The sequence below is a fragment of the Panthera onca genome, chromosome C2, assembly GCF_046562875.1.
Source record: "Panthera onca isolate mPanOnc1 chromosome C2, mPanOnc1 haplotype 2, whole genome shotgun sequence".
Classification (NCBI taxonomy): Eukaryota; Metazoa; Chordata; class Mammalia; order Carnivora; family Felidae; genus Panthera; species Panthera onca.
In genome coordinates, this window is record NC_138347.1 from 84,830,479 (window position 1) to 84,845,069 (window position 14,591).

Here is a 14,591-nt window from a genome sequence, read left to right on the forward strand (position 1 = left end):
TGGAAGTGCTGAATCACTATATTGGGCACTGGAAACTAATATAATACTATATGTTAACTAGCCGGAATTAAGATAAAAACTTTAAAAAATTAGTAAGAGGTACCATTTATTAAGTGCTTTTAAGGGGTGGGCACATGCCAGAGTTCTTTGCAGACATCATCTCATGTGATCCTTACACTAACTATAGGTGGCAGGAATTACTGTCTCATTATAGATGAGGAAACCTATGCTGTTTAGCCCAGCTCTTGTCATATGGCTGATAAAGTGGCAGAGCCGGGGTTTGAATCCAGGTCTGTTTGGCTCCAAAGTTTCCACTCTCACTCTAGACGAGGTCAGTACCTCCTCCATGTCAGGAACCTCACTCAGGATGCCAGCTACGCATTTAAGAACTGAATGTCATCCCTGCTTTACCCCTCAACAAATGCTTGATTCTAGTCAAATTATGTAACTTTCCCGAGCCTCCTTTTCTGATGGGTACAAAGAACCTAATGTCTATCTCCCAGAGCTACTGTGGAAGTCCTTGAGATACAGTTTGATAAAGCTCTTGTGCTTGAGAAGGGATTCCAATCGCTTTCGATAAAATGAGCTTCTTCTCCTCCTTAATATCTTTGTAAATGTCCTTCCAAAGTACCAGGCGGTGCAATGCACACTGTAGATGCTCTCTTAATTTTTTGAATAAATGACCCCAAAAGAATCGTTTTCAAAATCCAAATTAGTAAGATTTTAATACCTAGCTAATCATCTTAAGATACAACTTCATGCCCAAGTTGAACCCTTGCTGCACAATAAAAGCACTGGGGGAACTTTGCAAACTGCTAAATATTGGGTTCTAAGCTAAGAGATTTTAATTCCCTCAATCCAGGGAAAGTAATATATGTGTGTGTGTGTGTGTGTGTGTGTGTGTGTGTGTGTAATATTATATAATATATATTATATTAACATATAATATATGTTTCATCACCCCAAAAGAAAATTCCACACTCATTAAGTAGGTACTTACACCCAGCCCCTGGCCACCATCAATATGCCCTCTGTCTCTATGGATTTACTTATCCCATATAGTTTGTATAAGTGGAATCATACAATAAGTGGCCTTTTGAGTTTGGCTTCTTTTGCTTAGCATGTTTCTGAGGTTTATCTATACTCTATCATGTATCAGTACCTCATTCCTTTTTATGACTAAATAATATTCCATTGTATGGATACACTATGCTTTTTTTTTTTAATTGAAGTATGATTGATACTTGATGTTAAATTAGTTTCAGGTGTACAACATAGTGATGAGGCATTTCTATGCATTATGCAGTGCTTTACCACAATAAGGGTAGCTACCATCTGTCATTACAAAGTTATTGCAGTATTATTGGGTATATACCTTATGCTGTATTTTTTATCTTCATGACTTATTTATTTTATAACTGGAAGTTTGTACCTCTTAATTCCCTTCACTTACTTCCCCCTTCCTCTCTTGCTATCTTTACCTCTGGCAACTACCAGTTTGTTCTCTGTGTTTATGAATCTGTTTCTGTTTTGTTTGTTCATTTGCTTTGTATTTAGATTCCACATACAAATTAAATCATATGGAATTTGTCTTCCTCTGTCTGACTCATTTTATTTAGCCTAATACCCTCTATGTCTATCCATGTTGCAAATGGCAAGATTTCATCCATTTTTATGGCCGAGTAATATTCCTTGTATGTGTGTGTGTGTGTGTGTGTGTGTGCACGCACACGTGTGCATATGTGTGTGTGTGTGTGTGTGTGTGTGTGTGTGTATCACATCTTCTTTACCCGTTCATCTACTGATGGACACTTAGGTTGCTTCCATATCTGGGCTATTAGAAATAATGCTGCAATAAACATGGGAGTGCATATATCGTTTTGAATTAGTGTTTTTGTTTTCTTTGGGTAAGTACTCAGCAGTGGAATTACTGGATCATATAGTATTTCTATTTTTAGTTTTTTAAGGGAACTCCATACTTTTTTCCATAGTGACTGCACCAATTTACGTTCCCCCAGCAGTGCAGGAGTCCTCCCTTTTCTCCACATTCTCAACTAACACTTGTTATTTCTTGTCTGTTTGATACTAGCCATTCTGACCTATGTGAGATGATACCTCATTGTGGTTTTGATTTGCATTTCCCTGATGATTAGTGATGTTGAATATCTTTCATGTGTCTGTTGGCCATCTGTATGTCTTCTTAGGAAAAATGTCTGTTTAGGTGTTCTTCCCCTCTTTTTAACAAGTTTTTCTTTTTTTTGGTAAAGTTTATTTATTTATTTTGAAAGAGAGAGAGAGAGAGAGAGAGAGAGAGAGGGAGAGAGAGAGAAAGGTAGAGAGAGAGTCAGAGAGAGAATTTCAAGCAGGTTCTGTGCTGTCAGTGTGGAACCCAGCGTGGGGCTCAAGTTCACGAACGATGAGGTCATGACCTGAGCTGAAATCAAGAGTAAGATGTGCAACTGACTGAGCCACCCAGGTGCTCCCTCTGCCCATTTTTCAATCAGATTATTTGTTTTTCTGGGTAGAGTTGTATGAATTCTTCGTATATTTTGGATATTAAACCCTTATCAGACATATCTTCTCCCATTCATTAGGTTGCCTTTTTGTTTTATTGGTCGTTTCCTTCACTGAATACACCATAATTTGTTTACCCATTCATCCATTAAGGGATACATTTAAAACGTTTCTACCTTTTGGCTATTGTGAATAATATTTCTATGAACATGCACATGCATGTATTTGTTTCGATACTTGTTTTTAATCCTTTTACTTCTATTCCCAAGAGTGGCATTGCTGGATCTAATGTTGAACTTTGAGAAAACTGCCAATTTTTTTTCCATAGCACTGAACCATCTTGCATTCCACCAGCCATATACAGGGGCTCCAATTTCTCTACATCTTTGCCAGCACATATTTTATTTTATTTTATTTTATTTTATTTTATTTTATTTTATTCTATTCTATTCTATTCTATTCTATTCTATTCTATCCTATCCTATCCTATTCTATTCTATTTATTTTAACATCTTAGTAGTTCTGAAATTGTACAGTGGTTCTTCACTGTGGTTTTGGTTTGATTTCCCCAATGACTAAGGAGCATCTTTTCATGGTGTGTTGGCCATTTGTATCTTTTCTGGAGAAACATCTATTCAAGTGTTTTGTTGGCCACCTGTAATTTCTTAAGACACTTCCCCTACCTGAAGGTGATTCTAGTGTGCAGAGGTTGAGAATTACAGATGTAAGGGAAAGCAAATAACAAATAAGAAAGACATGTTGGTTGCTTATTGTCTTTGTCATTTGCATATGGATAAGCAAGCATTGCGGGTAATGCTATCAACCAAAAGGTCTTTGACAAGCTTCTACTATACTGAAGAATTCAAACAAAAAGTACAAAATTGTATAAACATGTTCAGTATATGTCTCATAACTTCAAGATGGTATTAAAGGGAACTTTTAAAAGGCCTAATCTTGTGTTTAATATTTAGATAAAATATCATACATGTGTAAAATACCTGTCCCAGGGAGGCTAAAAGGTTTAACTCTCTTGCTACCTTTTATAATTGGGGCACAGAGTTTTGCATTTTTTTAAAAAAACTTTTAACGTTTATTTGTTATTGAGAGACGGAGAGAGACAGAATGTGAGCAGGGAAAAGGCAGAGAGAGAGGGAGACACAGAATCCAAAGCAGGCTTCAGGCTCTGAGCTGTCAGCATAGAGCCCCGTGCAGAGCTCGAACTCACAAACCGCAAGATCATGACCTGAGCTGAAGTCGGTTGCTTAACCGACTGAGCCACTCAGGCACCCCAAGATTTTTGCATTTTTAAGAAATTATGACAAAAAAAGGAAAATAATTAAATTAGAAGAAAAAATATGTTACCTGTATCTCTGGCCTCCAGTGTTCCCTTCTACCCTTTTCCTTCTCTTTCCCTCTTTCTCCTATAAACCATAAAACATAGAAAATAATAGAAAAATAATATAATACAAAATTATACAAAAATAATAATACAAAAATTATACAAAAATAATAATAAAAAATTATCTGATTCTTATGCTCTATTAAGTTACCCACAAGGTCATTGTTGACAGCTTATTTTTGCATTAAATTTTTTGGAATGCCTGTCCTGAAATGAAAAAGAAAGAAACCCATCAAACAGGTAACTGATGTCTAGATATCTATTGTTCCTTTCCCAACATAGGAAAGTAGTACTTATAGTGCAGGGAATGACACTTTCTTGAATGAAAATTGTTTCATTCGAAGTTTGACCTTAACTATCAGTAACTTTGTTGTCAGGATGTGCTGTGGGCTGGGTCCTCCAGGGGGCTGACCCTGAGTAACACCTGGGAAAAGAAAGGGCAGAGCAGGAGTAGGCAAGGGGACCCATCAGATTGTGCTGTCAGCCTGAGAAAGTCTCTGTCAAAATCACACCAGAGCTCTGGAACACATTGTCCATCAGAAGAGTCCTACATTGGTCTGTGGTCCACTGGACCAGGCCCTTGTGTCACAGCCCTGGTCAGTTGTTGGCTAAGGGACCCTGGAATGAAGTGACTTTAACTCCAACATTGAATCTGGTCCCAAAGGTGCCTACTGCTGGAAGCTGTCACCTCCCCACACTGCCCACAGCTGGATGCCAGTCACTTTCCTGAAATGGTAAAAACATCCTTGTGTTTATGACAGAAAGTTACCTGTTTGGTTGTCATAGCTCACATAAGTAATTATAGTTAAGAAGCAAGAAAATGCATATATGCTATTTCCTTACCTCTAACCTAGTGCTTTCTTTACCGAGCTGGTAAATTTTTACTAAATATGCTGAAAGTTACTCAAAACAACACAACCCCAACCACATGGAATTTAATCCAGTATTTAATGTGTATCTCTTGGAGTCATCCTTTTCAGAGCTACTTCCAACATCAAAGTCCTATTAGAATGCAATGCCATCTCATAGTTCTGGAAAGAAAAAGCTTAGTACAGTATCTAGCCCATAGTAGGTGATCAGTAAAAGTTTGTTAAATGAATGGATGAATATAATTGCATAAAAAATTATAGCAAGACCCTTTTGAATGTCACTTTAGTGCCATGGGATAGAGTGGTAGCAAAATTGTTAATGCCAGGATGCTAGAATCAAGTCCAGTTTTTAGTTTCTTGAAAGTTTCAAACTATTTTGAGAGCTTTGGTCTGCTTCAAATATTCGGACCATGGCAAAAAATCCAGATTCAAAATGTATTTTGCAGGAGAATTTTCCACTTAATGGTAAAACCCTTGTGTATTTTAAGGAAAATTCAACCCACATGTTCTATTATTTAATTTACACTTGACCATAAGACAGTTGTTTTGTAAGAAACTGTTGTGTCTTTGGTAGTTTTAATTCTTTTTTTTTTTTTTTTTTAAGAAGTAGGAAGTTCTGGTTAAGGCAAAACTAAAGCTCATCCGTCTGGAAATCTGGGCTGAAAATGCAGTGCACAATGCCCAGTCCTGGGTTGGTTGGAGCTCTAAAGTGGGCAAGAATATACATCCTTTCCCTGGCTCCCATTCTTGCCTGCATGGGCTTTGGGTCTCTATTAGATGGTGTAGACAGTGTGTAAGTCCACATCATCTCTCTCCTCAGTCTGTTTAGTGGGCCAAACCCCATGGCAGTCAGAATAGCTGCCCATGGCCTCACTGGTGTTCTATCTCAGGAGCAGGAGGACTCCAGATTGCAGAGTGAGGCTGAGGTCCCTTAGCAGTCAGTGGTGGTACGAAAATTCTACGGGCCCAAAGAACTTGAAAAGAAAGAAAGAAAAGTGAAATACTGGTCCCTCTTTTAAGGTGTAGCCACTTCTTTTAAGGATGTCATGGGGCAAGAGGAAAAAGTCAGGGATGTGCCTCAGTAATTAACTATATGGGGAGGAGGAGGAGAACAATTAAGTGTAATTTCCAGATCTTTCTATAAAGATATCTGTAGAGCACCACAGATCCTTAGCTGGTCATGGTGAGTTTTCTTCACCAACATAAAAGGGTTTGGGAAAAACAGTAGTATTTAAAGATGTTCACAGTTGAACTTAGCATACAAATGAGCACTTGGCTGGGCATTGTCTTAAATTCACAGCTTTCCCACCAGTGCCGGTGGCTTCTACTCAGCTAAACCAAATGACAGCATGGGTTGCATGCAGCTTGTTCTCCCCTCTTAAGGAGATGGTGTTCCATAGCTTTGCTTCACCTCGGATTTTGAAGTTTTAAACAACTTTTTTACTTGACTTGGGTACTGCTTTTCTCTTCTGTGAGTCTCAAACCTGCCAGCTGACAAAGCTGGGGTAGAGGTCACAGCAATGTAATTATGAGGACACAACAAAGATCTCCCATTGGAAATGGCCCAGCCCACCTTTTCACATGTCCCCTTGGATCCACATAATCCCCAAACCTGAGGCTAGCAGTGCTCAATGGACAGAGTTGCTTATTGCAACAATTGCAAAGATCCAAACATAAACGTAACTTGGGGATTCAGTGCAATGTAGCTTACCTTGCACTGAGAATTAAATGCTGATAAAACAGATCATCACTTGTATTATTTATTTCTTCTAATTTTTTTTCTACTAGACTTTTTTTTGAGGGAGGCATTGACAAGGCATTGACCTTGATGAGATTTCTTCTGTCTCTCAGGCACAGGGCTAGGAATGATGAGGATAGAGGTAGAAATCTCAGCCTCCTTCCCGCCAGCCAGGAGGAGATGTTCACTGAGTGTGTGCAGCAGGGATGGAAACAGCTTTGAATTCAGTTCACTATGATGCCATTTGAAAAGTTGATGAGAGAGAGAGACAGAGAGACAGAGACTGAGAGAGAGACATTACATTAATATATAGGGCAGTAAACCTTGAAAGTCAGACAAGTCTTTGCTTTCCCCTGCTTTAGGTGCTGCCTTCCACAATGAAAAGAATGACCTCAATGGAATGTATTAGACAGAGAGGCAGAGCTACAGAATTAAACACTTATAGTCTTATAATCATTAATAGACATCCCATGGGTTGCTTGGCCTTCTGGGAAGTAACAAAATACCAGCTGAAAGTCTGGTTGGATGGCATTGAAGTTCCTGAAGAATCTATAAAGATTTCAATCTTTCTACATTCAAGATAACCTTGTAAAACCAGTTGGAAGTACATATGCACAAGAAACACAAATGTTCTTCACATATGTTTTTATATTGAATAAGCCATCATTCTGGGATCCTATAACATTATTTTTAAAGCTAAAACTTGACTCAGGAATAAATTCTCTTGTATTTTATTCAACAGATGTTTATATAGTTGGGGGTAAAAAAAATCAAATTTATAAGTCAATAGGCCTTTACTCTGAGTACCTAAAATGTAACCAGTGAGCAGAATAAATGCAGAAGAGTTTAAACTGGATACATCATTGTGCTAACCTGATAATCAGAAAGGTGGAATTGCCAGTATCAGAGAAGTGAGGTTCAGAATTGTGGAAGCCCTAGAACGTGTACAAGCCCCAAGTATTGTCTGCACAGTGAATAGTAAGAGAATAACTATTGTTTTCATATTAGAAAGGGTTTGCATATTGGAAACACAGGGAATCACTGGTACTTCTTCAAACACCTACATACTTGATCATTGTCACTATAGCCAATGGGCCAACTGAAACAAATCACAATGGATTCCAGAGGTACCTTCTACACATCACCATTTTTAAAGTGTCCTAGTTATTGGTGACATGAATCTCAAATATGTTTTGTCAAAACTCCTTTGTACTTTGTACAAATGTATTTCACACCTTGAACATTCATATTACACATGAAATCTTTTTTCAGCTTAACAAATAACTGAGGTAAACACTCAAAAGATAAGTTCTAATATCAGAGAAGACAACGAAGATAGTTAACTCTTTTTAAAAAGATTATTTAGGGGCGCCTGGGTGGCTCAGTCGGTTAAGCGTCCGGCTTCGGCTCAGGTCATGGTCTCACGGTTCATGGGTTCATGCCCCGCGTCAGGCTCTGTGCTGACAGCTCAGAGCCTGGAGCCTGTTTCAGATTCTGTGTCTCCTTCTCTCTGTGACCCTCCCCCGTTCATGCTCTGTCTCTCTCTGTCTCAAAAATAAATAAACATTAAAAAAAAAAAAAATTTAAAAAGATTATTTAGGGAAATTAAAGCAAAAATAAACTTTTGGGATTATACCAAAATAAAAAGCTTCTTCATAACAAGAGAAATAATCTCTTAAAAAACAACCTACCAAATGGGAGAAGATATTTGTAAATGACATATCCTATAAAAGGTTAGTATCCAAAATATATAAAAAAACTGATACAACTCAGCAATTAATCCAGTTAAAAATGAGTAGAAGTCAAGAGGATGAACAGACATTTCTCCAAAGAACACATCAAGATGGCTGAACAGACACATGAGAAGATGTTCAACATCATTCATCATCGGCGAAATACAAATCAAAACCAAAATGAGGTATCACTTCACACCTTCACACCTTCACACCCGTCAGAATGGCTAAAATCAACAACACAAGAAACAACAAATGTTGTTATTTCACAACAACAAATGAGGAAAAAAACACAACAACAACAAATGAGGAAAAAAAGAAAACAAAACTTCGTGCACTGCTGATGGGAATGCAAACTGGTGCAGACACTGTGGAAACCAGCATGGAGTTTCCTTAAAAAGTGAAAAATAGAACTACCCTATCATCCAGTAGTCACACTACTGGGTATTTACCCAAAGAATGTGAAAACACTATTTTGAAAAGATATATGCACCCCTATGTTTATTGCAGCTTTATTTACAATAGCCAAGATATGGAAGCAGCCCAAGTGCCCATCGATAGATAAATGTATAAAGAAGAGGTGGAATATGAATATCATAATATTATTCAGCCATAAAAAGGAATGAAACTTTGCCATTTGCCACAACATGGATGCGTCTAGAGAGTATATTCTAAGTGAAATAAGTCAGTCGGAGAAAGACATATACCATATGATTTAAGAAACAAAACAAATGAGCAAAAGGAAAAAAAGAGAGAGAGAGAAAGGTAAACCAAGAAAGAGACTTTTAACTATAGAGAAAAAACTGATGACTACCAGAGGGGAGGTTGATGGGGGGATGAGTGAAATAGGTGAAGGGGATTAAGAGTACATTTATCACGCTGAGCACTGAGTAATGTATAGAATTGTTGAATCAGTATACTGTACACCTGAAACTAATATAACACTGTGTGTTAACTAACTGGAATTAAAATAATAAACTTAATAAAAACAAAAAAAGATATTTTAGTTTCACACATTTTGTCCTCTTGATGAGTTTAGACCTTAACCTCTGGTTTCATCCCTGGCTACTCTTTTGGAAAGCACATTGCTTTTTTGAAGAGTCATCCTGTGATATGCCATTATATATACACACGTATATGACAGATATATGTAAATATATAAAATCTTTTGTGTCATCATATAACATCCTATACGTATCATCCTATAGTATGTCAATGTATTGACATCCTATAACATCGTAAATCATCCTATACGTATCATCCTATAGTATGTCAATATATTATATTGTTTCTATTAATTCTTCGTAAAGAAAAGGGGTTGAGTAAATACAGACAACTTCACGGGTTGTTTCTGAATTCTGGTTTTGTCAGTAAATAGTTCCCTTTGTCTCTTGGAATCACAGATTCTTTCCCATCTTTATGACCTTCCTCTTGCATTTCCCACTCAGGATACTTTCTTTCTCTTTTCCCTTGTGTTTTAATATCACCTTTTCTTTAAAACAAACTTAAGGCTCACTAAACCCAATGACTTTTCCTGATTAATCTTAAGAAGCCCTTGTCACTACAAACTTTACTTCAATTCCTGTAAACATGCCCATGTGCAGGTTTGTTTTAGTTTTGAGTGTATTGGTTTCATCTTCCAGGACAGTAGAACCAAAACAAATTATGAATCTTTAGTGGAAACAAACTTGACCAAAAATATATGGACATTATTCCTGACAACCACTAGAATGTAAGCAGGGATCTTTGTTTTGTTTGCTGACGATCCAGGGTTCTTGGGACACAGTACATGCTCAATAAATACTGGTTGAATAAATGAATAGCCTGGAGTCCAAGCATGCTGACAACTGTAGTTGTAGCTTTTCATTATATGAACGACTATTGAATAAAATTTTTTGCTTTTTTTTTTTATCCTAAGGTCATGCTTTTGAAAGGAGGACAGGCAAAGACTCATCCTTAGGTTAAAAGAAACTGCAGAATTATGGCCTGTAACGTACATCTTGTTCCATTAAAAGATGCAGGGGCCTTGGCAGTTCGGAGATGATGTTTTCTCAACATACGATTCCTTTGGAAATATTTGAGTCAGAAATGGCTATGAGTTCACACCTGTAAGATTCCTCCTTCCTCCAATCCCCATAACTAATTTCTCAACTTATAATTGTGTTTGAATTAACTGAAATAAACCACAAGGCAACAGCTTGTCAGGGTTGCTATACCCACCGAAGGAGGCAAGTATTAAATTAGCCAGGTGACAGGGAAGAATGGAAGCTGCACTCTATAGACCTGGTTGCCTGAAGTCTATAAAACGTGTCAGTTATTTAAGGGATTCTCAGCAAAGACAAGAGAGGGGCAAAGGGGGAAGTATTCAGGTTGCATTTCTGGGCGGAGTCCCATCTACCCTAAACCCAACACTCTGAGAACTGAAATTTGGCCCCTTTGTAAGATTAGGCTCCCCAAATTAGCTGTCTTTGGTGACAGCAAAAATACCTGCCTGTCCCCTTAAGCAAGACTCTCCACCTGAGCGAGAAACCAGAAGCATAGCCTAAGCCCAGAACAGGTGTTTAACGGGGAAACTGAAAGGCAGCAGGCTTCCACATGCAGAACTTTTGAGAACATTGCTGTAGGGATTTGGCTTCATGATCAGCTTTTATTACTGTTAAGCAAAAATAAAAGCAGATTCTATAGTACTGGCACAGAAGCTGGCAGGGGCATATTTTCTGGCCCACTCAGAAATGCTAAGTTTTGTTGTATTTTTACAAAGTGGGCATCTTTTATTGCAAGCAAAAACCTGTGGTAAGAAATAATATTTTTTATTATATTATATTATATATTATATTTATTATATTATATTATATTATATTATATTATATTATCATTTTTTTGAGAAATGATTTTTAGGTTTCAGTTTGTCAAGATGTTTCCAAAAAGCTTGCTGTCTGAAAACGATGTTTAAATATAAACTCTATTGTGTTTTCCAAATCATATGTGGAATGTTGGATATTCCACATTTAAAGTCTTATTTAAAGTCTTATTTTACTCACAAAACACCTGTATGAGGTAAGTAGGGCAAGGGTCACTATGATCCCTATTTTATGGAGGAGGAAGTGAAGGCAATAGAGGAAAAAGGACTTTATATTCCCTTTGCCGAAAGCTTTGTTTCGAGAAAACAAGTATCATCCCTTTTTAAAACTATAGTTTTAGTCAAAAGACAAATTAGAAAATCACAGGAAGGAAGCTCTAATTTTTCTACCACTTCGATCTGAATCGGATCTCCACAATGTTTGTTCTCACTGCCCCCTATTGTTTTCCTTTATCACTCAGTCCAGTACAGACGTCTATTTATTGGTGTCATTTGCTCAGTTCCTTCACACCATCACTTCTGTGAAGGCAAGCAATGTGTGTTTTTATTACATACCCAGCATCCCTGCTTGCCACATGGTAGGTGCTCAATAAATTTCTCTTTAAGACTAAATGCTTGATGAATAAACATCAGCCATATGTTTATATTTGAAGGTGTCAAAACGCAAGAATATGGAGAAAGTAGGGTGAATTAATCGAAGTGGAAAAGAAATAAAACCTCTCCTATTTGCTTGAGACCACTATAGCTGTATAAACAAATAATATAACATATATCTTTTTATTTTCTTTTTTGGCTTTGCCACTATTTAAGAACAGAAACAAGGACTAAGAACAGGGAGCATGTGGAGGAACCGGGGGTGGTTCTTAAGGAGTCATAAGCAGGACATTTAGGGCTGTCGTGTGAGTTAAAACCTGTGGTCTCTGTGCATCCAAGGGCTTGGAATGTCCTGAAAAGTCACACGGCTGTGTGCTGACTTGGAGTGAAGAGATTGAAAGTGAAGTTAAGGCAGCGTCCTACTGTCCTGCATGAGTGTAATGAGAAGCCGCCATGGACTCTGGAGGCAGTAACAGTAGAGTCAGGAACGTACTCCGTGGAAGAATTCAAATAACGAGTGGGTATTTTTTAGGTGGCTGCTCCCAGCTCTTCCCAGGAGGTTTAGACTTGGTGAAGTCATTATGCCACTCTGGGCCATCATTTCTGAGTTTTGAATTGGAAAAAAAAAGATATTTCCAGCTCTGAAAAACTATGGTGTTATTATTCCTCCAAGTTTTACTTTGTGTTGTGCATCTTTCCTAGAAACTGAGGTCTTACATTTTTAATGTTTTCTCTTAACTGTTTTAATAAAAATTCTGTTTGCATGGGGGTAAAAGTTGATATTTCTTTGTGCACTATACCTATAGGAGGCCTAGCTGTTTAGACAATGAGGCTACGGCTGTTTGGATCCAGAGTCTACCTACCTCATGGTTTCTTACCCTAAATGCAAATACATACATACAGAGAAAGTGCCTTGTAAACCCCGATAAGCACAGTAGGGATACAAATCTCAGGCAGATTTTTGTGAAAGAGCTTGCCTATAGTCACATGATGGGTTGGTCTCCTTATCCAAGCCCAGGGCTCTTCTAATTGTCTAATAATAAGATTACATGACTTCCCAATATTTGGAAAAGAGTCAATGCACTTTCTGAAATCTTAAATTGCTATTATGGACAACTTTGGTTTCGTTCTTTTCAGGAGAAGTGATTCCAGATACTTTGATACAACAGGGTATTGGTGGTTGGAATGGGTTAGGTCTGGAAAGCAGGCCAAGAGTTTGGCCAGGGTCACAGGTCAAATGGGCTATAAGAGGAACCAAAACCAAAAGAGGAAGAGCATGCCAAAATAGTGTGTGGATTGGGGGTTAGGCAGGCAGAAAGCCACTCCATTCATTCAATAAATACTTAACAAGCATTTCCTGCATGTACAGCATTCCAGATCACCAGGGCCTTTGACTATGACTACTTACCTGATTGTAATGTAATCATTTTTGTCCATGTTAATCTCCCCTAATGGTCTGGAATCTGTGAGATCAGGGACTGGTTCCTCTCTGTAACATTCCCTCTTGTCCCTCATTGGCTCAAGTACAGTGCCTGACACATCATAGGTGACTGTCTACAGTGTTAGACAAATGTTCATGATTATTATTGTAACCATTGCTGCTTTTGTGTTTATTGTTGTTATTTGAAAGAACAACTATGTAATTAACTGGTAAGTCATAAATTTTTAAAAATGTTTATTTATTTTTATTATTAACAAAAAAAAATTCTAATGTTTGCTTTTGAGAGACACAGTATGAGCAGGGGAGGGGCAGAGAGAGAGGGAGACACAGAATCCAAAGCAGGCTCCAGGCTCTGAGCTGTCAGCACAGAGCCTGACACGGGGCTTGAACTCACCGACGGTGAGATCATGACCTGAGCCGAAGTCGAACGCTTAAAAGACTGAGCCACCCAGGCGCCCCTATGTATTTATTTTTGAGAGACAGAGAAAATATGGGGTAGGGGAGGGGCAGAGAGAGAGGGAGAGAGAGAGAATCCTAAGCAGGTTCCACGCTGCCAGTGCAGACCCCGACACGGGGCTCCAACTCAGGAACCGTGAAATCATGACCCAAGCTTAAATCAGGAGTCAAGAGTCAGACACTTAACAGACTGAGCCACCCAGGTGCCTGGGTAAGTTGAATTTTAATTGCCCATAACAACCAATTTAGAGAAAATACCAAGGGGAATCAGGATATAATTACTAATGGGGTATTGTTTGATCTTATTAAAAAATACACTTGCCTTTATCAAGCAATAAAACTTGGATTCTAACAGCTATATAAATATCAGTGAAAGATTCTCCTCTTCAATAAATGCTCTATGGAAGGATTGACAAAGATGTGCACTGAAACTAACTTGTATATTTGAAGACTTTAGCTCTTTACAATGTAGCTTCCTAAAATCCAAGATTCAGGACTATTCTGTTATGCTGCCTAATGGATAATGCCAGGGACCCTGCCATGTGATCTTACAACCCTACAAGCTATCTTGAAACCTCACAAATTTATCCATATCTTCCCATTGTTCTTTTTATAGCTTTGCTATATGCATCAAAATCATTTCCAGCACAACGCCAACCTCCTCAGCGATATGTATGTTTAAAATAGAAAGGATTGGGAGTAAGATTAATGTCCTCTTCTTGGAAGCCAAATAAATCCTTAACATAAAAAAAGTTGGTGTATGACCCATAAGAATATATAAAATAGTTCTGCGGGGCCTTTCTCTTTCCCCATTTGTAAAATTATTTATACACAGACACTCATAATAAATATTTTATATATGCCTTTAGGGTTCCCCCCCCCCCCAAGAAATCCTGTTTATAAGGACACGGCTGTTGAAGGTAAATAATGATATAATTTTGGTCTTTATGATTCCAAACACCAGTAATGTTTTTTCCAGGGCCTTTC